Source organism: Pipistrellus hanaki (genome assembly GCF_964339955.1).
Source record: "Pipistrellus hanaki genome assembly, chromosome: 13".
In the NCBI taxonomy this organism is placed as follows: Eukaryota; Metazoa; Chordata; class Mammalia; order Chiroptera; family Vespertilionidae; genus Pipistrellus; species Pipistrellus hanaki.
The window spans coordinates 47,415,674-47,443,122 of record NC_140515.1 but is presented as its reverse complement, the minus strand read 5'-3'; the positions used below and the strand labels follow the sequence as shown (position 1 = coordinate 47,443,122).

Sequence of the window (27,449 nt, the reverse complement as noted above, 5' to 3'; positions counted from 1 at the left end):
TTTGGGAATTTCCTAAAATACTTGATCAAACTTGGTCATTTGGAATTATCATTATACGGTTTAGATTGTAAATCAGTGCTTTAATCCTTGCTATAAAATTCATAAATCTGCTTCACAAATTTCAGCAAGGAAAGCTTTCCAGGCTCTATGAAACCCAGAAAGTCAATGCGAATGATACAGGAAAAGTCATAAAATGCACCTCAGAAAGGAAGCTGAGCGGATGAAGCAGCAATTGTGGTTGATGATGCTAACAGAGTGCAAAGTGAATTACTTTTAAGTTCATCTAGTTCCTTCTAATAAAGGAAATTTGAGGATATAGGCAACGATTTGAGCTATGATTCATCAGGGTTGGGTGAGGGGCTGAGGGAGAGGCACTGTTTTCCTTGGGTAGAGGTATCCTGCAGTTTGGAGAGCATGCTTTTTGAATTTGTAAAACTGTGTAATTTTAATTGGGGAGCAATACTTGACTTTGAGATTGGAAGTTTCTATCATTTTGCAGGTTTGCTTAAAGTAGTAATAGCTGCCAAAGTAGAATTCTTAGAATGCTTTCTATGCATTCATGTCAACTCAATGAATGAATGTGAGACTATCCACAGAGAGGAGACTATTTAAGGCTGGATTCCTACCTGCACCTGTACTGCTCAGTTCCTTTTATATCCTTTCTATGTTTGTTAATGAAATGATGGAAAAGGAAGTGTGATCTCCATCCAGAATAGTAGTAGTGTAGGGTTTCATAATGTTTTATGTTACTATCCTATATAATAAAAGGCTAATCTGCAAATTGACTGGCGGCAGAACGACCGGTTGCTATGACACACACTGACCACAAGGGGGTAGATACTCAGTGCAGGAGCTTCCCCCCTGGTGGTCAGTGTGCTCCCACAGGGGGAGTGCTGTTCAGCAGCCAGAAGCTGAGTTCACAGCTGGCGAGCACAGTGGTGGTGGTGGGAGCCTTTCTCACTTCCATAGCAGTGCTAAAGATTTTAGGCCCATGGGGAGTAGGCCTAAACTTTCTGTCAGACATCCCCTGAGGGCTCCCAGACTGTGAGAAGACATAAGCTAGACTGAGGGATCCCCCTAAAGTACACAAATTTTGTGCACTGGGCCTCTAGTTGATTTATAAAGTGGACTACTTAACTCTTTAAGATGCTAGTATGGAAATACCAAAGTAAACTGTTATAACAGCAATAAGTATCCCTGAAGTTATGGAAATGAATAAAATAGTAGCATATACAGCACACACTAGAAGTAAAAACACTCGAAGTGAGAAAAAGAATAGAAATGGGAGCCCAGAATTATTGGTAGCCAGTATTATACTACTCATTTCCCAGAATAGTAATGAGCATATCCCACAGAGAGATATGTTGTTAAATTATTAAACAAAAAATACAGACTGTTGTATTTTGGGGGTGGGCCATTTGTGGATGGCATACAGCAGAGTAAAAAGAATGACTATTGGAGGTTTTGTTCAGCTTGAAATTCACAAACCTCATCTGTAAGCAGTAGCCATGATCACAGGCTAATGAGGCCTTCAATTTTGGAGAAAAAGTAATTTTCATGAATGTTTTTTGGGGAAAAGAAAAAGCCCATTAAGTTCAAGCATGTTCACAGATCATTGTGGTAGGAGTGAAAATAAAAGATTATACAAGGAAATATAGCTGATTAAGAAACTATGTTTTAAAAATTGAACTATAATAGAAACAACTCTATATACACACTATGAATTATCTCCTCGCCCCCTCCTCAAATTTTTGTGTGATAGATAACATAAAACTTTAAGATGGGACAGAAGAGAGATCTAGTAAACCACAAAGACAACTCAGGAAATAAAAATAAAATCAGATAAAAACTGAAAATGAATTGTACACAAGATTTCAGAATGGAGGGGAAACTATGAAAGCATATGTACAATGGAGTAGTGGAAATGAAATTCTAATTGACTTAAAAAGAGAATGGAAAATGAGAAAGTAGAAAAGAAATAGGATATTATGAACAACTTTATGCCTATAAATTTGACAACTTGTATTAAATAGACAAGTTTTTTGAATCGCAAAATTTAGCAAGAGTGACACACACAAAAAAATAGAAAATTTGAGTAGCTCTTTGTATCAAAATCTTCCCACAATAAAATCTTCACCTGATTTTCCCAAACATTTAAGAAATAATTAATAACCAGTCTTGTATAAATCCTTACAGAAAATAACACAAAGGAACACTTCCCAACTCATTTCATGAAGACAGCATACTCCTTATACCAAAAAACCAACAGGGACATTACAAAAAGGAGAAACTGCAGCTCAATATATCTCATATACATTTATTAAAAAACTTCCTATATTTATTTCAGGATTAAAAAGTAAGTTTAAAGTTTGGAAATAAGTCAACATAATTTACTACATTGGTAGAATAAAGAAGAAAATTGTATGGTCATTTCAAAAGACTCAGAAATATCTTTGATAAGATCTAATACCCGGATATGAGAACAAGTATAGGTACATGAAGAATACATGGAAATTAGGAATAAAAGGCTATATACCAAACACACACAGCTAACATCATAATCAATGGTGACATACCGAACACTTTATATTCAAATTTTGGAATGAGATAAAGATGTCCAGTATCATCTGTTCTAACTTTATTTTAGTGTTTTTAGATAGTATAATAAGGAAAATAAAAGGCATATAGATGAAGAAACTATCACAGATGACATGACTAATGTATAGGCATTCCAAATAATATATTCTTAAAAATGGCTTGATTTAATAAGGACATTTAGCAAGATTCCCGGATATGTCAATAAATTCATATTCGTAAAAATCAGCAACAATTAAAAATAAAATTTAAAATACTGTATTTATAGCATAAAGAACATTGAATAACTAGAAATGATTTTGGAAAAAGGCATGAAAACTATCATACTGAAGTTGAAAAATTTTGCAAAATATTTAGGGACTTGAGGCAAGTGTACAAGGGGTCTCCCTATATCATTTCTTAAAACTATATGTAAATCTATAATTACTTTAATAGTTCGATAAAAACAAAACAATCCTAAGAAATGTATATATAGTCACTCAAACACTTTTCAAAAGAGTATCTAAAACTTAAAGGGGAAGTGCTGCTCAGCCAGAAGCAGGGCGGAAGCTAAGGACGCCTCGGGGGATGTCCTGCATTGCTAGAAGGCTCAGGCAGGGCTAAGGAACCTTCTCCTCCCCCCAACCCCATGCAATAATGTTGTACACTGGGTCTCTAGTATAAACAAACAGACAAACAAACAAACAAAAAACACTTCAAATATGGGTGAATCTTACAGATATAAGGTTGCACTTTTTTCAAAAGCTGACATAAAAGTCTTCCTTCTGTATGATTCCATTTATTTAAAGTTTGGAAACAATCAAAACAAATCTATAGTTTAGAAGTCAGGGTTATGGGTGCTGTGGAGAGTAAAGGGTAGGGCACCAGAGAGGCCTCTGTGAGAAGAGGACCTTTTATATCTTGATGTAGGTGGCAGATACCTACGTGGTGGATACTCTGTAAAATGTACTGAGTTGTAAACATGAACTGTGCACTCTTCTGAACATACGTTATACTTCTATAAGAAGTGCATAGAAGGAGGAGGTGGTAGAGAGCAGCATGTCTGAAACTGAACTAGAGCTTGAAATTCAGATTTGGAGTTGATACAGTGGTTGCTAATAACAAATTTTAAGATAGAGGGGGAAAAAAATATCACCAGAAGTGAAGATCTCAGAAACTAACAGAAGAAGGTGCTCTTTGTAAAATTCCAATAATAAACATATATTCTTAGTTCACTTATAAACAGCACTAATAAAATTTTATTGAGCTCTTATTATGTATCAAATATTAAGTAAGCATATACTATGAAATTAAAGCAAGGATTGGGGAATAAGACCTGATATGGCCCAGAAGGAACACATTTTGTTGCTAACCCTCTGGGTGTCCAGGAGGGTTCATTTCTCCTTTCTGATGTTATACATATAGACCTATTTAATTTTCATGCATTATTCACTATTGCCAATCTTACATTCACCACAGCACCCAGAAACTGAGTAGATAATTAAAACCAAGTTGATCTTTTTGTATTGATAATACTTTCTTATGGTAGTCTTCCCATTTTGTGTTTAAGTTTGCTGCCTTCCTTGTTCTTTCTTAACATTTTCTAGTATGATTATTAATGGTAAAAAATGTAAAAGTCTCTGTTAAGTGGTGACCTCTTCAAATGAGAGAGGCTATTGGGGTCAAATCAACATTTTTAGAACAGTCTCTAAATTTGAAAGCATCAAGAAGAAATCACTTTAACAAATGACTGACTGATCTAGATATTTTTTCATAAATTTATGTGAACACACAGCCCAAGGACTAATGTCCTCAACCTCTTCAGGCTCATTAACCTTTTCTCTAGGAGACCAAGCTTGCTTTTTTATTTTGAAAGAACTGAGGGAACTTGTCAAAAAGACAGACAAGTGAACTAAGAAGTCCCCAACATTCCTGGAAACTTTGTTGTTTTCAATTTTAGTCTGTGACTAATGCATGAAATCGGGCTAGGTTAAAATGCTTCGGCCATAGTGAAAGGGAACTCATCCGGGCTGCCACCCACAGTAAATTCCACCTCCACACAAAAAGTTTCCTCTCAGCCATTTTGCCCACATTTCATGAACGCCAGTCATCCCTGGGGAGTAGAAGAGACAATAAAAGAGAAAGCGTTGAGGGTGCCCTTAAAATGTAGTTTGAAAGAGGTCAGTCTCTATGGGAGTCATCAAACATATTCTTAATTAGTGTTTTTGTTTGTTTGTTTGTTTTGTTTTTTTAGCCAAGAGACTTTTACCGAAACAACTAGACCTACTCCACACGTTAGAATATTCCTGTTAGAGACTGATCCCAAATGGGTGGGGAGCACATGAAGGTGAGTGGGGAGGAAGAAAGGAGAAGAACGAAAGAAGAAATGATATTCTTAATAAGTAGAAAAGAATAGAAAGCAACAACAAATTGGAAACTGCAAAAGTAGGACGTAAAGCTAATTGAGAAAAATACTTCTAAGAACTGCATATTGAGAGAAAATGTTTAAATGGTATTATACTATGTGAGCATATACACTTGGCAATACAAAAACATAATGAGCTAGTTTCTGTGGGGAGACAGATACCATCCTTGCCTCCAAAAATATGAACAGTTCAAAGTAAAAAGAGCTAAGAGCAAAAAGATTAAAAAAAAAAAAAAAAAAAAAAAAAAAAAGACTGGAAGGAAATGGACTTTCTGGTGCAAGAATCCAGATTCCACTCCTTACCCACAAAAATTATAGAACAGTTTGTTTGATATCACCTGTCAAACAATACAGAGACAAAGGATGTAATCTTGGGGTAAATTTCAACCCACTCCCACTGAGTTCTTAGAATCATCCAGACCTATATCTGCCTGCCCATAGTCAAGAGTCCGCCCTTTGTCACTTCTTTTCTCAGTGCCTTTTTCTGTTTTCACTGTGTTCTATCCTCTTTCCACCCACACACAACACATGTCCAAAGCTGTCTCTCCAACTAAGTCCAAATGTCAAACTCCCTCAGGAAGCCTTGCTTTGGTCCTTGGATTTGGAAGTGATAACTTTCTCCTGTGACTTACAAAAGCTCTTCATCTGTATCTTTGCTGTAGGCTAACTATGAAAGCTCCTACAGGGACCATGTCTGATTCATCATGGTTGGCACTTAATGTGCTTTTGTTGAATGAACAAACGAATGCATGAATGAATGAATAATTAAGCACTCTGGATGAAACTCAAGCTGCACAATTCACAGGAATTACAATTGTTCAGGGAGAGGACAGAAGTCCTAATCTTTTGTTGTTGTTGTTTGTTTGTTGTTGTTGTAATTTTTTGTCATGTTGTCTGTGAAGGTTAATTTAATGTGTCAGTTTGACTGAGCTAGGGATGCCCAGACTGCTGGTAAAATATTATTTCTGAGTATGTCTTTGAGGGTTTTCTCCTGAAGAAATTAGCATTTAAACTGGTAGACTGAGTAAGGAAGGAGTGGGCAGCATCCTATCCACGGAGGGCTTGAATTCAACAAACAGTGAATTCTCTTTCTCTTCTTGAGCTGGGATGCCCATTTCCTCCTGCCCTCAGACATCTTAGCTCCTAGTTCTCAGGAGTTCAGAGCCCAGGACTTACAGCACTTATTCCCTTATTCCCATGCCTCAAACTAGCTGCTATACCACTGGCTGCCCTGGTTGTCAGACCTTTAGGGCTCTCCTGACTCTTCAGCTTGCAGACAGTAGAGGGTGAGACTTCTCAGTCTCCTTAATTGCATGGGCTAATTCCTACAATAAATCTCCTCTTATATGTATGTATGTATGTATGTATGTATGTATGTATGTATCCATCCATCCATCCATCCATCCATCCATCCATCCATCTATCCATCTATCCTTCCATCATCCTACTGGTTCTGTTTCTCTGAAGGACCCTAACACAATGCCTATGCTATACATTAAATAGTGAACAAAATATAAACACTTCAGTGGTTTTGTGTTTACTTGGAAGCACATTATGGCATAACACAAAGCTAATAATAATTACTACTGAGGGAATAGATGAGACTTCCTTAGACTCATCAAAATTCTTTGATAGAAAATGTCTGACATTTGTGAAGACTCCTGATTAGTGCCTTCAAATATTTGGAATCTTAAGTTAGTTAGAAAGGCCATAGATTCATTCAGGAATTTAAACTGCAAGAACAACTTCAGGCTTGGGTGAGAACATCTGGCCTGAATTAAGCAAGAATTTGGTAAATGAATGGAAAACCATTTTTGCAAGGAGAACATCAGGAACTCAGGGAGAATAGGTTAGCTAAAAAATAAGGTGTTTTTTTTTAACTGCATAATTAGGGTTGGGGTAAAGGAAATAAAATTAAGAAGTGTACCCTGAACCAAAAAAAAAAAAAAAAAAAATCCTATGTTCCACATGTATTTGAGAAGAGGTTGGTCTAATGGATCCAAAACAATCTACAATTAAAAAACAACAACAATAACTGTATCAGGAATAAAAGGAGGCAGGACAGCAAATGAAGAAGTAGGATTTCCATCACAGGAAAATAATTATTATCATTGCTAAAGACTATAGAGAGCTTGTTAAGAAGTATTCTGAAGGTGAGGTTCATTGCCAGAATCATTTAATTTATCAGTTGGGGATCAAGCAACAGAAGGAATTCACACCTGATATCCTTCATTTTCTCTGAGAAAATGGTGGCAAGTTCATTGCCCGTGACTATTGCTGCAGTATTGTGACACTATGATATTCATGAGGCAGAAGTTAAGAGTTAATGACAAAATGCCCTATTGAATGATCAGGTTGGCAAGGAGATCAGCAGATAATAGCAGAAAGGAGGGAGGAAATAGCATCGTGGAGCACTGTGGTCATTAAAAGAGGAAGGAATATGCACAGTTTTGGAAGAGGCAGCGGTGATATGGAAGACTGATAACACCTTTTCCACCTTCATTGCTCACAGGAATAAATGAAGTCTGTATTGGAGAGGGTAGTTGAGGAAGGACACATTTTTAAGACAAACCAGATCTTAGGTAAGACATGAGGAAGAGAGACAGTTTGCATAGAGCATAAGAATGTAGAGGACTTAAAAAGTGTCTCAGTTTAGGTTCTTACAAGGGTATTTTTTAGATCACATGATCTCACACATCTAGAGGAAATAAAGAACAACATAAACTGATGAACAAAAACAGACCCAGAGAAAGCAGCAGCGATCAGACTCTCAAACCTCAGAGGGAAAGTACGGGAAGGTGGGAGTAAGGGGGAGAGATCAATCAAAGGATTTGTGTGCATGCATATGGGCCTAGTCAGTGGCCATGGACAACAGGGGGGTGAGGGCATATGTAGGGAGGGGTTTGGGATGGGAATGGGGGGATGAGGACAATTATGTGATACCATAATCAATTTTTTTAAAAAAAAGTGCTTTCAGAAGGACACAAAGGAAAAGATACCATGTGAGTTTAGGTACCATGTGAGAAGAGATATCATCAGTGATCTATTGAGCCAGCAGTATGGTGAGCCTGGAGAATAAAGCAATGAAGGGAGAAGCCCCCAACAGACTGAATCAGGATGGTGATTCAAAAGATGAGGATAGCAGGCCTGTTAGCATCATCTCCAAGTTCCAGCCAGGCCACCTGAGACCTCAGATGGTTTCACAGCCTGATAGAGAAATGCCTGTAAGTAATGCTACAACTATTACTTGTTGAGTCTGAAAACATGCTTTCTTCTTTCCCCCCATCTGCGCATTATTAGAGGCCACTTACTCAGGAGAGTTGAAAGAAAAACTTTACATTTTAATTCAAGCTCTAAGCAGCTGTTCCCTCTCTGGAAAGGCACCAAATGAATAAATCTTGAAAAAAATACTCATTAGAAATCACCTTTGGTACTATTATTCTTGATTTGCTAGTGCTTTCATAATTAATGGACAGGGAGAATAGATAGTTACTCATAATTTTCCTTATTTTTGGTATTGCTCAGAAAAGCTTTCTCTGAAAGTTATCCATCCATCAGATAACCTAGTGGCAAACTGAACTTGTCTTCTGGTTTGTTTCTTATTCTTTTTTTTTCTTTCTTTTATATCTATTTTTGAGTACATTGATTATTCTTAAGACATTAACATGTTAACTCAGTGGTTTAGGTGATTTTTATTTAACAGATACACTTATTCATGCATTCTGTTTGCTTTATTTTCTGGCTTCTAGATGCTTGATAAGAAACTGATGTGGGGATGACTCAGAGAATATCACATTAGTATGAAGAGCACTTAAAAAATAAATTAGACTAACACCATGCTTCAAATTTAATAAATTAATGATGAAGATAATGATGTTTATGATAAATACTCATGTATTCTGGAGTAAAAAAGGAAATAAAAAATGGAAACCTCATTTTAATGAAAGGGTTATTGATACATATTGCAAAAGGATTTCTCAATTTGCACTGGTATAAGATTACACAAGTATCAGTGAATTCCTGTCACCCCACATATAACCATTACCTATTAATGGGGTTTGAGAAGTAATTTTTTATTTAAGATTTTCAAGGTGACACGTGTGAAATACAATTAAAGTCTGTAAAATAATAACATCAGCCAACAAAACTAGAAAAATGTCCGCATTGATTATTTTAGCATGATGATTAAAAAACTTTTGAGTTTTGCCGAAACCGGTTTGGCTCAGTGGTAGAGCATCGGTCTGCGGACTGAAAGGTCCCAGGTTCGATTCCAGTCAAGGGCATGTACATTGGTTGCGGGCACATCCCTGGTGGGGGGTGTGCAGGAGGCAGCTGGTCAATGTTTCTCTCTCATCGACGTTTCTAGCTCTCTATTTCTCTCCCTTCCTCTCTGTAAAAAATCAATAAAATATATTAAAAATAAAAAAAATCTTTTGAGTTTTTACCTATAAACCTCACTTTCCTTGTTGTAAAGTGGAATCACACATTCATAATTTAAATGGTTTTTGAGAAATATTAGTGACATAATGCATACAAAGTTCTTAACATAGGACTGGGTACATATTAAGAATCTAAAAGATGGGAAATACCATTATTATTGGTTTTATTATTACTGTTATTATGATAAGACAAGAGTTTCATCTGAATAGCTATGTAGGATCAGAAATCAGCATAGGTAGGAAATGCTCATATACTTTACCTTGAAAATTACATCGATGATACTTGGGGTGGACAGTAGACCACTAATGGCATGGGAGATAGACACTTAACCTACATGAAGAGATAATTCTAAATGTGAGAAATGGGGGAGCTTGTGTTTGTGAGAAGGAGTGGGAAAGAGAAAACAAAGTTCAGAGCTAAGAAAAAGGGGAGGAGAGAGGTACCTATGAGTGAGCTGGGCCTGAACAGATGGAAGGGACAGGCTGGTGAAATCCCACTGTGGGGACATCACTGAAGGGCATTTGAAGCTCAGAAATACATCTGAATCTTCAATTGACATTGTTTAAATTTCATTATGTTTCCACCACTGAACACACATCAAATCTTTATAAATTTTATTCTGTGCTAAATTTTTATGGGAAAACTGGAAAGGGGATAAATTTTATTTCTGAATCAATGAACTATGGACTAGAGAGAGCAGTCAGAAGTGATTACAATGCTCTCAAAAACTTAAATACATACTGCAGAAAGCCTTGGAATTTGAAAGACTATGAAACTGGGGGTTCCAGCCAATCTTATCTAATTTCAAAATATTGGGGGGTCCAATGATCTGGGTTACATTTTTAAACAAATCAAAGGGCTGAAAAGTTACACGAAATCTTACTAATTACCATCCACTGGAAAAATCAAGGCTTCGATCACTGAGAGGAGCATTGAGTAGTAGTTCCAAAAGGAAATAAAACTAATAGATGTAAAATATAAGTAAAAGGGCCAGAAGTGCACTTTCTTGGGTAGTTGTAGAGAGGAGTTAAGGTATCCAAAGTCAAACAGGAAGCAAAATCAATACAGATATTGCTCTACTCTTAATTTTATCTCCTTATTTTCCTGGCCTGGTTTCCCAAATCATCAGTCCTTGACTTTTTTTATCCTAGAATATTTTAGTCTCTTTTTAGGGTGTGGACACATTCATCCACTAACTCCCAGGCTACTACAGACACTGAACAGAGATTTTTCTAAAGTTTTGATCCTGTTTTTACCTTGTTTCTTTTGACCAAAGAAATTGTTTTTCCCATCTATCCTTCAAAAATATTTGTGGGAGCCAACCATGTTTAAGATGCCAAGAGTCTTGGAGAGGTGGATATAAACCAATCTCCTCCTTATTGAATTTCATGTACACTTATAAAAAATAAAAATGTGAGTTTGAATTTCTTTAAAAACATATTTAATTCTTATTTAAAGGATATCTAAAATAAGAGAAATTTTAAAAGAGGAATTGGTGACTAAACTATGACTTGAGATAAAAAATAAAAAACAATGAAAGGTTATAATAAGTATAGATTCTAGAGAGGAGGATATAAAGAATGACAAGAGGGCAAGTGCAATAAATGTTATTTTCTTTTTTTAAAATATATTTTTATTGATTTCAGAGAGGAAAGGGGATGGAGAGAGAGCTAGAAACATCAATGATGAGAAACAATTATTGATTGTCTACCTCCTGCAAGCCCACTACTGGGTATTGGGGCCGAAACCAGACATATGCCCTTGACCAGAATGGAACCCAGGACCCTTCAGTCTGCAGGCTGATGCTCTATCCACTGAGCCAAACTGGCTAGGGCAGTGGCCTGCAAACTCATTAGTCAACAGAGCCAAATATCAACAGTTGAATGATTGAAATTTCTTTTGAGAGCCAAATTTTTTAAACTTAAACTTCTTCTAATGCCACTTCTTCAAAATAGACTCGCCCAGGCCGTGGTATTTTGTGGAAGAGCCACACTCAAGGGGCCAAAGAGCCACAGCCACAGTTTGCCGACCACAGGGCTAGGGCATTAACATCTTTTTTCTTATTCATTCAGAGTCCATTTCTCCTTCTCAATGTTAACCCATATTTCCTCTGGGAATTCTTATGCCCCACTTTCCCAATCATACAGTTAGAATGTGATTGACTTTGCAATTAGTGTATCCTGCTCCCTGTCCAGAAATGGATGAAAATAATAACCCTAGCAGATTCAATGAGACTGAAAAAATGTTCACTGGGACTTCCGATAAAGGGAAAAACTCTTCTTTTACTGAAACTTCTAGAAATGGCCCTTCCTCTTCTCTTGCATGGCACAGTGTAGCTATGTGAGCTCATAGTTGGGACAGCCACTCTGCTGCCATGACATGCAGACCTGGGCTTCTCATATGTCAGACTGTGGAATGTGTAAATGATATGCAGCTAAGAAAGAAAACAGGTCTTTAGTGAAAGCATTTGAGCCACCTCTAATTCATAGACCTATGGCTTTCTAGGTCTATGAATTAATAGCTTCACTTAATTTTTTTTTTCTGTTTTGTACTTTTCTTTTTTAGAAATTAACCATTTTGAGCTGAATGTTTAATTATTCCTTGTGGCTGAGGAAGTCATATGAATTAGAAAGGAAAAATTAGGCAAAAAGTGAGTTAAAAATATATGCACCAGCAGCAGCTTTGATAGAATTGGCCAAAGCATAGCAGGGCAGGGGTCACACAGGCCTCTGGGCTATTTTGCCTATTAGGCATTTGATCCTTGCTTATCCTGTCAATAAAACTCAATTGCTAATGGAACCTTCTCTGACATCAACAGTTGGCTTCCCCTTTTTAATGTGTTTCCAAATCCAATCTGTCAAATTACTTTTAATATTTTTCATTCCTATTTACAGCATCTCAAGAACTTTCCCTAATTAGGAGACTCTAATTAGAATTTTTTTGAGATCTCTTAGGAAACTCAGATGGAGAGCAACTGCCATCATTCTGCATCTGCCTTGCGACTGATGTGGAAACAATCTGCCACAGGGCCTGGGACTCCATCACCAGGGCTAAGTGCTAATACACTCGGAAATTAATATTTTGCCATATAATCAACTCTCAGGAAGAAGTTGGGAGAATCCTGAGAAAAAGGGCACAGGTTTGTTTTGATGAAGGAAAGAGGAACTATAAGATTAAGAGTTGATTAGCTAGCCCCTAGAGGTATCAAGTTCTGAGATAAAGTTTTCAGAAAAGCCTAGGATTAGAGCAGTGATTCCCAAAGTGGTCTATATCGACCCCCAGGGGTCTATGACAACCTGCAAGGGGTCTACGTCAGCGAAAAAAAAATTTGGGGGTCCATGAAATGAAAATGGGGGTCCACGATAGTGGATCTCAACATACACTGATAGTACCTATTTACTTACATCATATTATCTTATAATATAAAAACATATAAATTATTTATAAAAGTACCTATGAAGTAAAAAATTTATTATATATGTTTATAAAATTATGTAAGTTGTAGGATAAAAACCTGCACATAATGATATACCAGTATCATCTTGTTACAAGCATACGCGCAGTAAACATTCTTGCCAATTTTTGTCTCAAAGCTTCGCGAACTTGCACCGACTTGTTCAATTCGTCACTCTATAAATATGAATGTGAGAAAAATACGTTCATTCGTTTCCTGAATCTTGAATAGGAAAGTGCTGAGAAAATATTTAAAAAAATATAAACTGGTAGTTTATCATACAAATTATAGTGAATCAGTGTTATTTTGTTTGAGAATGCCGGAGAAAAGTAGGTACATTATTTTTTATTAAATTTTAACACTAAACTTCACTACAGTTAGAAATTTACAAAAAAATCAATATCAGGTAAGTAGGGGGTCTACCTAAAACCGAAAAACATGGCAAGGGGTCTACGGCACAAACAAGTTTGGGAACCTCTGGATTACAGCATATAAATGGAGTGTGAATTTGGAGAAAGGGGTTGTTGAGTGATCCCAAACTATCCTCTTTTTTTAAAAAAATTTATATATATATATGAAGGATAGAAGTTAGAAACATCGATCAGTTGCCTCCTGCACACCTCCTACCGGGGATGTTCCCACAATCAAGGTTCATGCCCTTGACCAGAATCGAAGCTGGGACCCTTCGGTCAGCATGCCAACACTATCCACTGCGCCAAGCTGGTTAGGGCCCCAACTATCATCTTATTTGTACTGACCCTGCACATGCCACTGAATACTACTTGGCACTATTTCTGCTATCAGATCCTCCAGTTTCTTACCATTTTTTCCCACACCTTCCCATGTTACCAAATGTGTATTTCTCCAGGTACCATTGATTGCCTTTGTCCTGTAGATTTTGGAGAGTTTTTGTTTTTAACCTAAATCTCATGGTGTTTGTGACTCAACTATTTTATTATCAGACACTTTGAATAATTACTGGACTCTTATGACAAACTCAACAAGCTATTATAAATACCAAATGCTACATGAGAGTGAAGCCAAATCTAGCTCTAACCAGATCTTTACTAAGCATTGCAAGGAAAGACTTTGCTGTGGAATCCTTCTATTCAGTATCTTCCAAAAATATTACAGGGAAGAAGCATTATAAATTTTTTTCACAGGTATCCCACATAAAGTCTCCTCTGGAATAAACAAATTTAAAATGTGATGGGGTAAACCGAGCTAAGAAGGCATGCTTCTTTTGCTTGAGGGTGAGGGTTCCTTTTCTCTTTTTTTCCTTCTTCCTTCTTTATATCCACTATATTTCCCCCTGCAGGACTCCTCAGTCTTTATTGTGAGTCTGTCAGAATCTATAGGAAAACCAATACAATTTGCTATATTTCCCAAATGTGTTGGACCTGAGAACCTTTTGTTTTCTAAATATATTTTTATTGGTTTCAGAGAGGAAGAGAGAGGGAGAGAGACACACCAATGATGAAAGAGAATCATTAATTGGCTGCCTCCTGCATGCCCCCTTCTGGGGATCAAGCCCACAACCCAGGCATGTGCCCTGAACGAGAATCCAACTGTGATCTCCTGGTTCAAAGGTCGACGCTCAACCACTGAGCCATACCAGCCAGGAAGAACTTTTTTTTTTTTTTTTAAAGTATCACACTAGCCCTAGATAGTTTGGCTCAGTGGATAGAGCATCGGCCTGGGGACTAAAGGATCCCCGGTTCGATTCTGGTAAAGGACATGTACCTTGGTTGCAGGCACATCCCCAGTGGGGTGTTGCAGAGGCAGCTGATCAATGTTTCTCTCTCATCGATGTTTCTAACTATTCCCCTCCCTTCCTCTCTGTAAAAATATCAATGAAAATATATTTTAAAAAAGAAAAATAAAAGTACCACATTAACATCTCATGAGACTGAGGAGCATTCTCTGGGACTCTAGTTTTCAAACTTCATTTTATATTGGCATCACCTGGGAAGTTTTAACAAAACACTGATGTCTGGTTTCCACCTAGAGATAACCTGACTTAATTAGCCTAGAGTGTGGCCTGGGAATTGGGATATTTAACCCTCCCCTGGGACTGACATGCTACAAAATTTTAGCTCTACTACTCTGGGGGTTGTTTGGGAAATGATGCTTGAATATATTCTCCCAGAAATTTATGTTTCATATATATAAATGACCAAAAGATTAATCAAATTGAAGTGATGATTTATATTGAATACTCTGAATTGCTATCATTTCCCCCTGAAGTTGTATTTTGCCTTGAGAACACAGACATAGAACAGAAATAAAAATGTGTTTCCCATAGCCCAAATTAAAAAAAAAAAAAAATTAAAGGGCACAGGTGATAAGTAAATATTTGCACAATAAAATTTATTTCCAATTCTACTACATAGGAGTCTTTTTGTAGACACTGGAAATGATAGAGGTGGAGAGGAGGTGAAAGGAGGGGGAGAGGAGGGGAGGAGAAGAGCAAAAAGTACAGCTGTTCTCATTAGCAGTGAGTCACAGTGAGTGTGGAGACGGGGAAGGTCAACCTGACTGAAACTGGGGACTCAGTTGAAAGCTTTGTCTCTTGCTTTATATATTTCAGAAACACAAACAGTGAATAATCAGGATTAGATGCTGCCACTTACACAAAGAACCTTAATATCCAAGTAGAGTGTAATCCTCTTAGCTGTGTTTAACACCAGTGGAAAATAAAAAGGGCCAATTTAGTTCGTGTCCTAAATACTAGAGGCTCAAAGGAATGTGCTAGGGAGGCTGATGCTTGTTGACATAGGGTGATAACCTTTTTACCTGTATCGATATATTTATACATGCGTATATGAGTCTTAGCCCTTTTAAAAATAGAACTTTACCAAGATCCCCTTGGAGTAACCATGTGAAAAGACAAGCCGCATATCACACCTGCACATTTTTACAGTTATGTTTATAAACGACTGTGGTTCTTTCCTCTCCAGACCAAGTAAGAGAATTGAGCTCTCATTCTAAGTGTCTCTTGGTACCTAACCATGCCATAATGGATACATACACTTTGCCAATGTGCCGATTCCTTTGATCTCATTTTCCTGGGAGTTCCTGCATATATCAATATAGGCCATAAATCCTGACAGTTTTGAGTGTACTGCATAAATTCGAATAGGGACCTATTTATTTCTTCCCAAGGGACTCACTATATTTATATTCCGACTTAAGGAAAAAAAAATTGTGTTGGTTTTTAAAGGTACATCATGCAGGGGAAGGAAAATCATACAAGACTACAACCTGTAAGATAATTATGGAAGAAAAGAGTTTAAATAATAAAGGATAATTAACAATCTACCTTTATTCTTCCATTGTCACAGTTTATCTTTCCTTGCTTCACACACATGCCTGAGACTAGCTGACTGGCTTAGAGCTTTAGAGCTGCTTTTCTCAAACTTGACTGTGTGTCAGAATTGCCTGAAGGGCTTGCTATGGAAGGTATTGCCGGTCACACCTCTAGCCCCGGACTCAGCATGTCTGGTGTGGGGCCTAAGACTGTATTTTCCACAAGGTCTCAGGAGGGGCTGATGTTGCTCCTCCAGAACCATATTTTGAGAACTAATAACTATAAAAATAGAAAATGGTAAGTCAGAAACTTAGAATTCTACAAAGTAAGTAGAACTGAGTATGTATTATGACCATCAAAATGCTTCATCTAACTCTCCTGGTACATCTCTGTTAGATGTTATATTATCTTCATTTACAGATGAAAAGGCAGATCCAGAGAGGCCTCATGGAGCCTCCCTGGGAGAGCTGGGATTTAAATGCTCAACTTTCCACCAAAACCGGTTTGGCTCAGTGGATAGAGCATCGACCTGTGGACTAAAGGGTCCCGGGTTCGATTCCAGTCAAGGGCATGTGCCTTGGTTGCGGGCACATCCCCAGTGGGGGGTGTGCAAGAGGCAGCTGATCAATGGTTCTCTCTCATCGATGTTTCTAACTATCTATCCCTCTCTCCTTCTCTCTGTAAAAAAATCAATAAAATATATTAACAAAAATAAATAAATAAAAATAAATAAATAAATAAATAAATAAATAAATGCTCAACTTTCCCCAAGTGTGGGTACATGTCTTTACCCTGTGCCAGATGCCCTGAATTGGGAGGGGGTGAGACACATCTGTTGAGCTGTCAAGTATTCATGTCTTCTCATTCTCTCTGAGAGTGGACTTAGTGTGGAGGAGGTGATGAAGGGAGTCCAATGCAGAAATGAACACAAAAACTGCACTTCCCCATCCTTTAACAGGGGTGCATTGTTTGTGTTACTTGTTTAAATATTCATTTTTCCTAACACATAAATTAGCAATTATAGGAAAAAGAGTGTGAAGCTGATCTGTTTTGCTTTGGCTGGGTTGTATACCTAAGGAAGGGTATTTCGGAACCTGGGCCCTATACACAAATATGCAGTTTAATGTCACAAAGAATTAGCTCTACAAATGAACTTCATTTCTAGTGGTTTGGGTGGTAAGTACAAATACTAGTGATGTGAGTTTTAAAGCAAAAAGACACCTTACAGAGTACAAGCTAAAGGCAAAATAATCCAATTGAGTTTTTAAGATAAAAAAAAAACCCACGACACCCTCAAGTCTTGTCTAAATTGACCAAATTCAAAACCATCAAACTAACTTCCTAAAAGAATAAAAATGACAAGAGAGTTTCATCTTCATGAATCTTAAAATAATAATAAATTAGGTTGGTGGCTATTCTATATTCATATTGAGTTTCTAATGAGGAAAAACAAGGAGAAAACATATCTTTGAGAGTAAAGAATTCAAGAAACTAAAATCCACAGACAGAAACAATAAAAGAGAAAGTTTTTCATATTTTATCTCTATGAATATGCAAAATGTTAATCTGCAGAACATTTTAATGTTATTTAGGAAACATTAGTTAAATCCCTAATGGACTGTCAGGACAAATTAGGGCAAAACAAAATGGGAAAGAGAGAGAGGGATGGAGTGCAAACGCCCCTGCTAGAGGAAAGGGTGTCTTGTTTGATCAAGGTTGAAAATCCTGTTTAAGGGAAACCAACCCTACGTCTACTGGCTGGCTGCCTTTCTGCACTAAGCTCTCAATATAATAGTGCATCACTAATGGATTGGGTATGGTGTTTTTCCATTTCATTAATGAAAAAGAGATAAAGGCCATTACTTGTCCTGATTACTATTCACAGTGACAAAGGGACACCTGAATGCATGTCTTCCAGAGAATCTGCAAAAGGCAAGATACAGGCCACTGAAAATCTGATTGGAAAATAATGAGGCAAAAATGCTATGTCATTGGGACCAGTATGTTTGCAGTGGTATGCATGTGAGGACCTGGGTAATAAAATGGGTACAAGAGGACTTTCAGAAGGTGACCCTAAGGAATTTATATGTATAAAAGCCAAGCAACTGGGAAAACCAGAATGACCGAAACAACCAGTTGCTATGATGGGCACTGCAGCCAGCCAACCGGCCCCATCAGCTGGCCCGGCCCCCGATTGGCCCCTCCATCTCGATCAGGGATGGGCCAACCAACCAATCTCCCATGGCCCCTCCCTCCCCCTGCTAGCCTGGCCCCGATTTGTGCACCAGGCCTCTAGTCAATTATAATAATGTTAGTAAGGTAAATGACCATGATGGCTATCTAGGGAAAATGATGTGTACAATGAAACCTTCCAGACACATGGCATTGTTAAAGAACAGTTATATTTCTAATGGTTAAACACATTGGTGGGTTTTGACCAAGTTCTAAAATTATTTCATGTAAGAAAGCTTTCCTAATAATTCTACTTTTTCCAAATACTTTCACTTTTTCTTCCACTTATTTGTTCATGAGACTATTTTCCCCCTTTCAGAAAGCTCTCTGCACTTATTCAATCAAATTTCCAGACTTCCTAGGGTTTCTAAGTCTGTTTTCTTCTTGCTATTGCAATCTTTTGAAGTTAAGGTTAGGGTCCTGTAGAAGGCATGCCTACTATATGAGCATTTTTAAATATAGACATTATTTATTCAGCCAACAAATATTTACTAAGTACCTATTCAGATGCTACTAGGTAATAAGGAAAATATGAATATTCCATACTCTATAGAAGGTTTAAGTCTTGGCTCTAGAGGTAAAGAAAGGCAATAAAATCATTTTATATGCTACATGTGATGATGGGGATACTCCCAGGGACCTAAGGGAATAAGAAAAAGTGGCAACTGTAAGACAAGACAGAGAATGAGGGAGACAACCAAGGAGAAGAAACTATCGGAGACAGTCCCTGAAAAACAAGCCGGCATTAGCAAGCTGAAGAGTAGAGGAAAAAGCAGTCCATTCAGAGGAACTGCTCAAAGTTATCACACTTCAATTTATGTGAAGACCTTGGAGGCTTGGCCCATCCTGAGAACTAAAAAAAGTTCATTACGTCTGGACCACAGAAGTAGTAAGAAATGAGTCTGATTAAGTAGATGTGGGGACCATGAAGGGCCATGTCACACTGGCTAAGGACTGAGGATGATGTTTTGAAGGTTGTGGAGAGAGTTGATGTAATGTTTCTTTCAGAAAGATGGTTCCGGTGGCTATAGAAAGGATGAACTGGGGTGGGTTGAGGCTTGAATTAGCAAAAGCAATCAGATGGATGTCGTGCTCATGCTGCTAAGGGGATGACAGTTACCCAGAGTAACTTACTTGGGGAAAAAGAGGTCCTACATTTTAGGCATGTGAGAGAAAATTCAGGTGTCTGGCTAGCTTAGTATTGCCTCCACATTTGTCTTCTCTATTTATAGTAAAAATCACCGTGAGATTTTTAATTGAGGGTGAGTCCTTATTTAAACTGTTTTATTTTCATCAAAAATGTCAGCTTCAGTACCACCAACGATAAGAATAGCACAGTCTTGATCTCTAAACCTTCAGGGATCTACAGACTAAAAATGGGGTGGTGAGGAATGTACAAATATCTACCCTATACAGTGTCCATTAGGTAAAAAAAGAAAAAAAAAAGAAAAAAAAAAAGGAGATGGATAAAAGACTAATTCCCTATATGGGAGCAAGAGAGACATTTCTCCCATAGGTCTGAAGTGAGCAGATACTCACATGAACAATAGCTTTAAAGCAAGCGAAGCAAGTTTCCAAGGGCTATTTATTACAGTGTCCTTCAAACCTAAGTGAATGGCATTCTGCCAAAGCATACTTCAGGAAAAGCTATTTTTCAGGGGCTCAGTGAGACACAGTCATCCAGGTAAGACAGCTTTCTGAGATTAATCCAGGATATAATTTAGAATAACCAAAGAGAATGGATATACTGCATATTCTCCAAATATTTCTCAAAAAATTTATTTTGTTTTAGCCAAGTTTCTGAAAGGTATGAGTAACTGTGACTTTGGAATTGTTATACTTCTTGACAAGGACTTGAAATATAGCTTTCTTTGCTGCTGGTTACACACACATAGGCCTCTGTTTTAACCATCAGCTGAACTTGGCATTGGATGGATAGTGTTGAATTGAGCAAGCTAAAAAGAATTCAAGAGAACCCACCCACTCCACCTAAAAGGAACCCCCTGTATTTGGAGGTTAGCTGCAGGAAGCATACGATTCTTCTCAAAAAAATTAGGTCTGTTCTCACACAGAGACCAGTGAGCAATCACCACCCTGTGTTCCTACAGTGTGACACTGCTGTAGAGAATCATGTGTAAGCCACTCACAGCTTTGTGTAGTGTCGCATTCCTGGTAGATGTAGGCATGTAAGTCTTGAGGGTTGCTATTAGAAACAATGAGTTTAGATTCAAAGATCTAATCCACTTTTGGCTATATTCATATGGTGGGTAGTTACTTACTAAGGTAACTCTCAATTGTTATATGAAGACTCTATTGTTGCAGATAAAGATTAAAGAGTGTTAATCTAAAATTTATTCAGGCATTTATGTGAAGGCTGAATAAGAATGGTCAGGGCCAGGTATTGGCACTAGGGAGACATTGTAATAATAAAATGAAAAGGTAACAAGGATCCTTCCTGAACTGGGGTAAAAGAATGGAATGGGGAGGACAGATTCAAAGTACATTGTAGAGGTAGAAGTTAGACAAAAAAGAAAGTTTCTATAGGGTGTAGAGAAAGCCAAATGTTTCTGAGGCTATAAGCAAAATTGCCTGGGAGAAAAATGCCTCATCAATTTATAAGAGATTTTCTATCCTACTCCAAGCTCAACTGAATATTAAATCCTATGGTTCTCACCCAAAAAAAGAACTATACTCCAAGCCACTGTCAAAGGCTGTAACAATCCTAACCATATAACTACACTTACTTGTAAAATCTTGGCTTACAGAAATAATATTTATAGAGGTTTGTTTAAATCCTGGGAAAGTCTGCAGAAGAAACTGAACTGGGAAGAAAGAGTGTTAGACTTAAATTATGGATATGAAGTTTGAACTTCCATGGAGCCAGCCAAGGGTAGTGGGAGGAGATGGGCGACATCTAAAAGGCTGGCAGAAACACAGGCTTGGAATTTGAGACAAAAGGATAGAATGAGCAATACAGATTTGGAAGTCATTTATATGAGTTAAAACCAAGAGAACAGATGACTTCTCTGGAAAGAGAATGAAAATAAAGCAAAGTGACCAACACTCTACAAAACAAGATAGAATGGGTTTATACCTTTTTTTTTTTTTTTTTTTTTTTTTTTTTTTTAGCAGAGGAACATTGACCAATGGATAAATCTATGCCGAAGAAGGAGGTGCCTATGGAATAGAGAGTAGTCATGCTAAGACCATCAAAAAGGTAAAGACATGAAATCAAAAGCATAGAAGAGAGGGTTAACATTGTCAAAAAGAGGGACACACTTTACAAACACAGGAGACTAGAAGAGAGGAAAATGAAGAAGCAGACATTTGAAGAAAAAATATTTGTGGGAGACAGATCAATTATACTATCCATTTCTCATAAAGGACAAGGCAGCCATTTTCTGAGCATAAATGGCAGGATTAGTGTTTGTAACTTGAGAAGACTGAAAAGTTTAAAAGAACCAAAGGGAGCATAAATATGAGTGAGGGTCCAGCTAGACTTATAGAGAACCAATGGGTAGAGGACACAGAAACTTCCTTACTAGTTGGTTGTGACAATTACATGTAACAAATCAATCCACATAAAGCACTTGGCACAGCATCTTGAATATGATGTGTATATAAAATCATCTTTGCCTTCACCGTACCTCCCAAATACACTCACTGCATGAAAAGAATAAAATACATTTTGACCTATCCCATGTTTGTATTTACATTTTATCAAGGTGATTCAAGGTTCAGCTGTATTTTTGTCAAGCAACATTAAACATTGCCTGTTAGGTAAGGAAAGGATTAATAAAATACCATTCAAATTGTCTTTAATTAGCTGGTAGCTATTAGGAAGGGCATAGTATTCCCAATTAAACAATTTGAAGATGGTATCAGACAAGAACTTTATGACTGTGATGGATAAAAGAGAGAGAGAAGCAAAGATGTTCTGCCAACCTGGAAGAAGCATCCCCCGTTAGGTCCAGGCAGGGGGGAGTCCAGAGCCTATGCATGCATCTGCGAAGTGGATGGTGACAAAGATAACTAACTGGCGCCTTCCTAGACCCCTGGCCCGAGGCAGGAATTCCACACCTCTCATGCCCTCTGTCCTCCCCTCACTAACAGCTGTATAAAAGAAGTACCTATGCTGTTTTGGCATGAACTTCCCTGGCCCACCCTAGAACCAGCAAGTTTCCCCCCAGAGCACAAAGTTAAAACTTCCCCCCTTTTATTTGCCTGGACTATGTGTCGCAAACCTCTCACCCCTTTCTTTCTACCCTGTTTCCCCGAAAATAAGACAATGTCTTATATTAATTTTTTCTCCCAAAGTTGCGCTAGGTCTTATTTTCAGGGGATGTCTTATCTTTCCATGCACTAGGTTTTATTTTCGGAGGATGTCTTATTTTTGGGGAAACACCGTATGAGTGACTGCTCCATTATTAGCAAAGACGACTCTGGCTATGTTCTGTTCCGCTCACCTACTAGACTTAGTAAGACACCAATCATCAACCTCCCCTCACTGCTCATAGCCCCAATGCAAAATAAACCCTCACTTACTTAGGTCTTTCCCAAAGTCACACTATATGAGCTCAAAGCCTGTAAGAAGCCTCTTAAACTTCTTACATGCTCCATGGTTCACCTGATGTAACTTCTCTCTTTCTGAAAACTAGTAAACCAAATTTTATTTGACTACAGTTGGTTTCTGGTCTTCTTTGACTAGTAGGCTTTAACCTTCTAGGACAAGTATCTTAAAAAAATTATTTGTTTCCTTTTTACCAACACTTTATAAAATAAACTAGCTTTGCTAAAATAACTGCTCAATTATTAATGAAATTCCCATTTCTTGAATCCCGAGTCCTATGCTTTCCCAGATCTGAGTCTCTTGGGTAGATGGCTGGACTCAGAGCAGGCACATAGAGTAATTAAATTTATGCCTTACAGGGGCCTGCAATCTATTACTCTGAACCCAATATGATTTTTCTGCCAAATGAAACTAAAGGGCACCACTGGTTTAATTTTTTTTTCAATTTTTGTTTCCTTTTTAAGGAAATTTGATGTGACATGATTACAGTTTTGATATACAGTATCTGGATCAGGTAGCTGAAGGCTTTTCAATCAATATTTTACCAAAACTAAATCACAGTCGAGTACACCGAAGTGCACAGTTCAGACAAGTGAAAATGTTATAAAATCTGGTGTGATAATAAATATCATTTATGTTATATTTCACATTGTCAAAATAATTAAAGTTAATGTTGTAAAAGAAGGAAGAACAGGCAATATCTTGGATAGCAATGGACTTTGAAACAATATCATTTTGGTAAGGAACAAATATTTTATGATCTACAGCTTGGGGAAACACATATATTATATAAACTATAATATAATCATAATATTATATATAATATATAATCTTAATATTACACATGTAATATATAGCATGGAAGTTAGATAATATCAATGCCATTAAAGTATATTACGTATGGTTCTAATTTCAAATGTGTTAGATCAATTCCATAAACCTAACAAACTAGAAAGTCTCACATTAAGGAAACTGGAAAGATTTTCAGACTGTTCCAAGTGCTGCATGAAAGAAGCAGAATATATTATTTGAAATGTGACTTCATTATGAAAACCACGAAAAGCAACAGCCAAGTGGTTGTGGTTTATTGTCTGCCTTCTGGTAGGTGGGCAATAAACTCACATAAATGAAGAGTGACTTTAGATGACAAAACCACCCAAAGACCTATGCCACTTCTACAGAGAGAGAAGCTTCTCTTAATTCTGCCTTCAACACCTTAGGGTTGAGACATAATGAAGCGAAGTGGGGAAAATTTTAGAGGCCATCACTGCTAACACTACCACAATATAATCATCACAGTCATCATTATCATCTTGATATTAATACACTCATCTTTTCCTTCTATATATATTCCCCACAATTATGTATATTCAAAGGCTGTGCCACTAAAATTTTAGCAAATTATATAATTTCCAAAGCAACACATCAAAAATGTTGAAAAAAGAAATTAAAAACACATGATAATCACTTAATGCAATCTCTTCTAGCTTCTTTTTTGTGTGCATGCTTTAGAACGCAGAATCACAATGATTGTTTAATTTTGTCACTTTTTTCACTTCACATTTATAAATATTACTTTTTATGTTGTTAAAAGAGCTTTAATATTTATATTAATTCGCCTAAAATAGTATAATTGTTAGCCAATAGAGAAGACATGTAATGTATTCCCTTAGTAGTTCTCCTATTTTTAGGTAGTGGGTTAGGAAACTCTATTTTAAATCACTACTTTGGTTCAGTCAATCTATCATGGCAAACATAAGGTTAACGATACTTCAAACGTTCTAACATACTTCTCTGAATGTCTGAATGTGGGGAAAGAGAGAAAAGGAAGCCCCGATTATTCACTATCTATGACAAGTCAAACACTTACTAGGTATTTTACATATGCCATCTCAATTAATCCTCGTATTAGTATGCAGAGGAGCTGCTAATGCATTTTTATCTACACCTAAGAAAAGGAAAGGCAGGCTTCAAAACATTTAGGTGGCTGTCATTGTTAAATAATTGTTAAATAATGGGGCTAGGAGTCATGAATATCCTCTTGACTCTAAAAGCCATTTCCAATTATTATACCATATTTATGTCTATTCAGAGTTGCATGTGTGTGGATGAATAAAAATAGTCCCTGCCTGCACATTTTTGGATCAGATGAATACATAATCACAATCAACTCTCATTTTATCTTTCCAATGAGACCTTACAGCACACAAACTATCCTGAGCCCATTAGCATTTAATTAATTAATTTATTTATTTATCATAGGAATTAGAGCTTTTGTTTTCCCAAATTGAATTTGTGCAGGGTTTCCAAAATTCAGCACTATATTAAAAAGCACACCCACCCACACACACACAAAACAAACAAACAAACAAACAAAAACACAAAAAAACACACACACACCAGCGCATCAATGCACGGTTGAGAGCAATAAGAGAGCACATGCCACTAGGAACATTTGCAATGCACTATGCCTGACTCTGCCTGTCCTGATAACCAAGGCCAAAAGGAAATGATTTGAGTTATATGTTTTACATTGTCAGATAAAAAGAAGTATACCCGTTCATCTGGGAGATTCTTGCCTAGGCACTGAACTCAAGGAGCAATTCATAATTTGCTCCTTTATATGAGTGATGTGGAATAAAATAATAGACAATGACTTCCACTCTGGCATCTCAAAAAATCTAGTAGCATTAAGTGTTTGTGTCATATGCTACCTGTCTAAGACACAAGAGGTTAAAACATTACATTTTAACTCCGTGAAAGCATTTCTAGAGGGACAGGCAATCTTACGGTTCAGGTGTTTTGCTTGTCTGATAAACTAATTTGACAAAGAGTCTAGAGAAATGTTAGCCTGTCAGGCAGCATCTCTCCAGAATCAGATGTCTCTAGCATGCCTTTGCCAAGTGCTGGACTACAGTCCATTCTTGACTGGATTCTCTGATGGGAACCTCAAGTGCCCACTTTGTGCTGCTGATTAAAAAGGGAACCCTGTGCAGTCAGTACCACATATGCTGATTCATGCCACACAATTAGCTTCCATTAAAACCCTCATGCACTGCTGGTGGGAATGTAGAATGGTGCAGCCACTGTGGAGAACAGAATGGAGCTTCCTCAAAAAACTGAAAATGGAACTCCCATTTGACTCCTAGGAATATATCCCAAGAAACTAGAAACACCAATCAGAAAGGAAATATGCACCCCTATGTTCAATAGCTAGGATTTGGAAACGGCCTAGCTGCCCTTCAGCAGATGTTTGGATCAAAAAACTAAGGTACATCTACACAATGGAATACTATGCTGCCATAAAAAAGAAGCAATTCTTATCATTTGCAGCAACCTGAATGGAACTGGAGAACATTATGCTGAGTGAAATAAGCCAATCAATGAAAGAGAAACACCACATGACCTCACTCATTTATGGATAATAAAGAACATTATAAACTGATGAACCAAAAGATAGATATAGAGACAGTAAAGCAACAAGCAGACTGTCAAATTACACTGGGAGGGTAGGGAGATCTGGGGGAGATAAGATATCAACTGAAGGACTTGTATGCATGCATATAAGTACAACCAATGGACACACAACTCTGGGGAGGGCAGGCATGTATGAGGGGGCAATGGTAAGATATGTATACATATAATAATTTAATAAAAAATAATAAAAAACAAACAAACAAAACGACTGTTATCTTGAAAGGGCTCTTGCCCTCTGATGCATTATGGGGACATCACTCTTTAGATGACTGAAGTACTAAGTGACACTGGGTGCTGCTGCTGTGTTGCTAAGCCCATGGCTGCCATTCACTGAGGGATGCTAGGGCAGATTCACTGGGATGCTGCTTTCTCTTTGATGTGTGTGTTGCATCACCAAGTGGAATTTCACTCTGACTTTGCTGCAGAAGGGCAGTCATATCTCCAGCCATCCAAGGCCAGTCCTGTGCAGTATTTGGTCTTTAGACAAAACCAAGAAAGTTTCTTTTTACCTTCTTAGTGCAGGGCAAAAACAAAACAAAAACAAAAACAGTACTCCAAACCAGTTGCTCAGGGGATAACTGGTCCATCAAGAATAACTTCCTTGGACATTAACCAACCAACGACAACAAAAATACCAGCCCATATAGGGTAACAAAGCTGCAAAATATATTTCACTACAAATCTGCTGAGAGGATGAATCTCTTGCATTTTCTCTAAATTTATAAAAGTAAAGAATTTTAAAGGCTGGCAAGGAAATGTTAAACAGGATACATATTTTGTCTTATGAATTGATAATTCTCTGTTGCCGGGTACATGCAAATAAATTCCAGGAAACCATTTACGAGCATGTAAAAAGTATAGATTTAAAGTGTTTTAATACTACACCACTACAATCACTCATGCTATACAATCTAAAATATTAAGAGATGTCTCAGTCTTCATCTCAATCTCTTCCATCTGTTTTTCT

The 27,449-nt window shown here is 37.3% G+C and overlaps 1 protein-coding gene across 12 annotated transcripts in view; it reads right to left on the bottom strand.

The window, feature by feature from the left end:
* Window positions 1-27,449, bottom strand: part of RBMS3 (RNA binding motif single stranded interacting protein 3) — a gene marked incomplete at its 3' end in the record, with an annotated part of 624,952 nt that overhangs the window by 26,989 nt on the left and 570,514 nt on the right. The gene's annotated exons all lie outside the window — the stretch shown is intronic.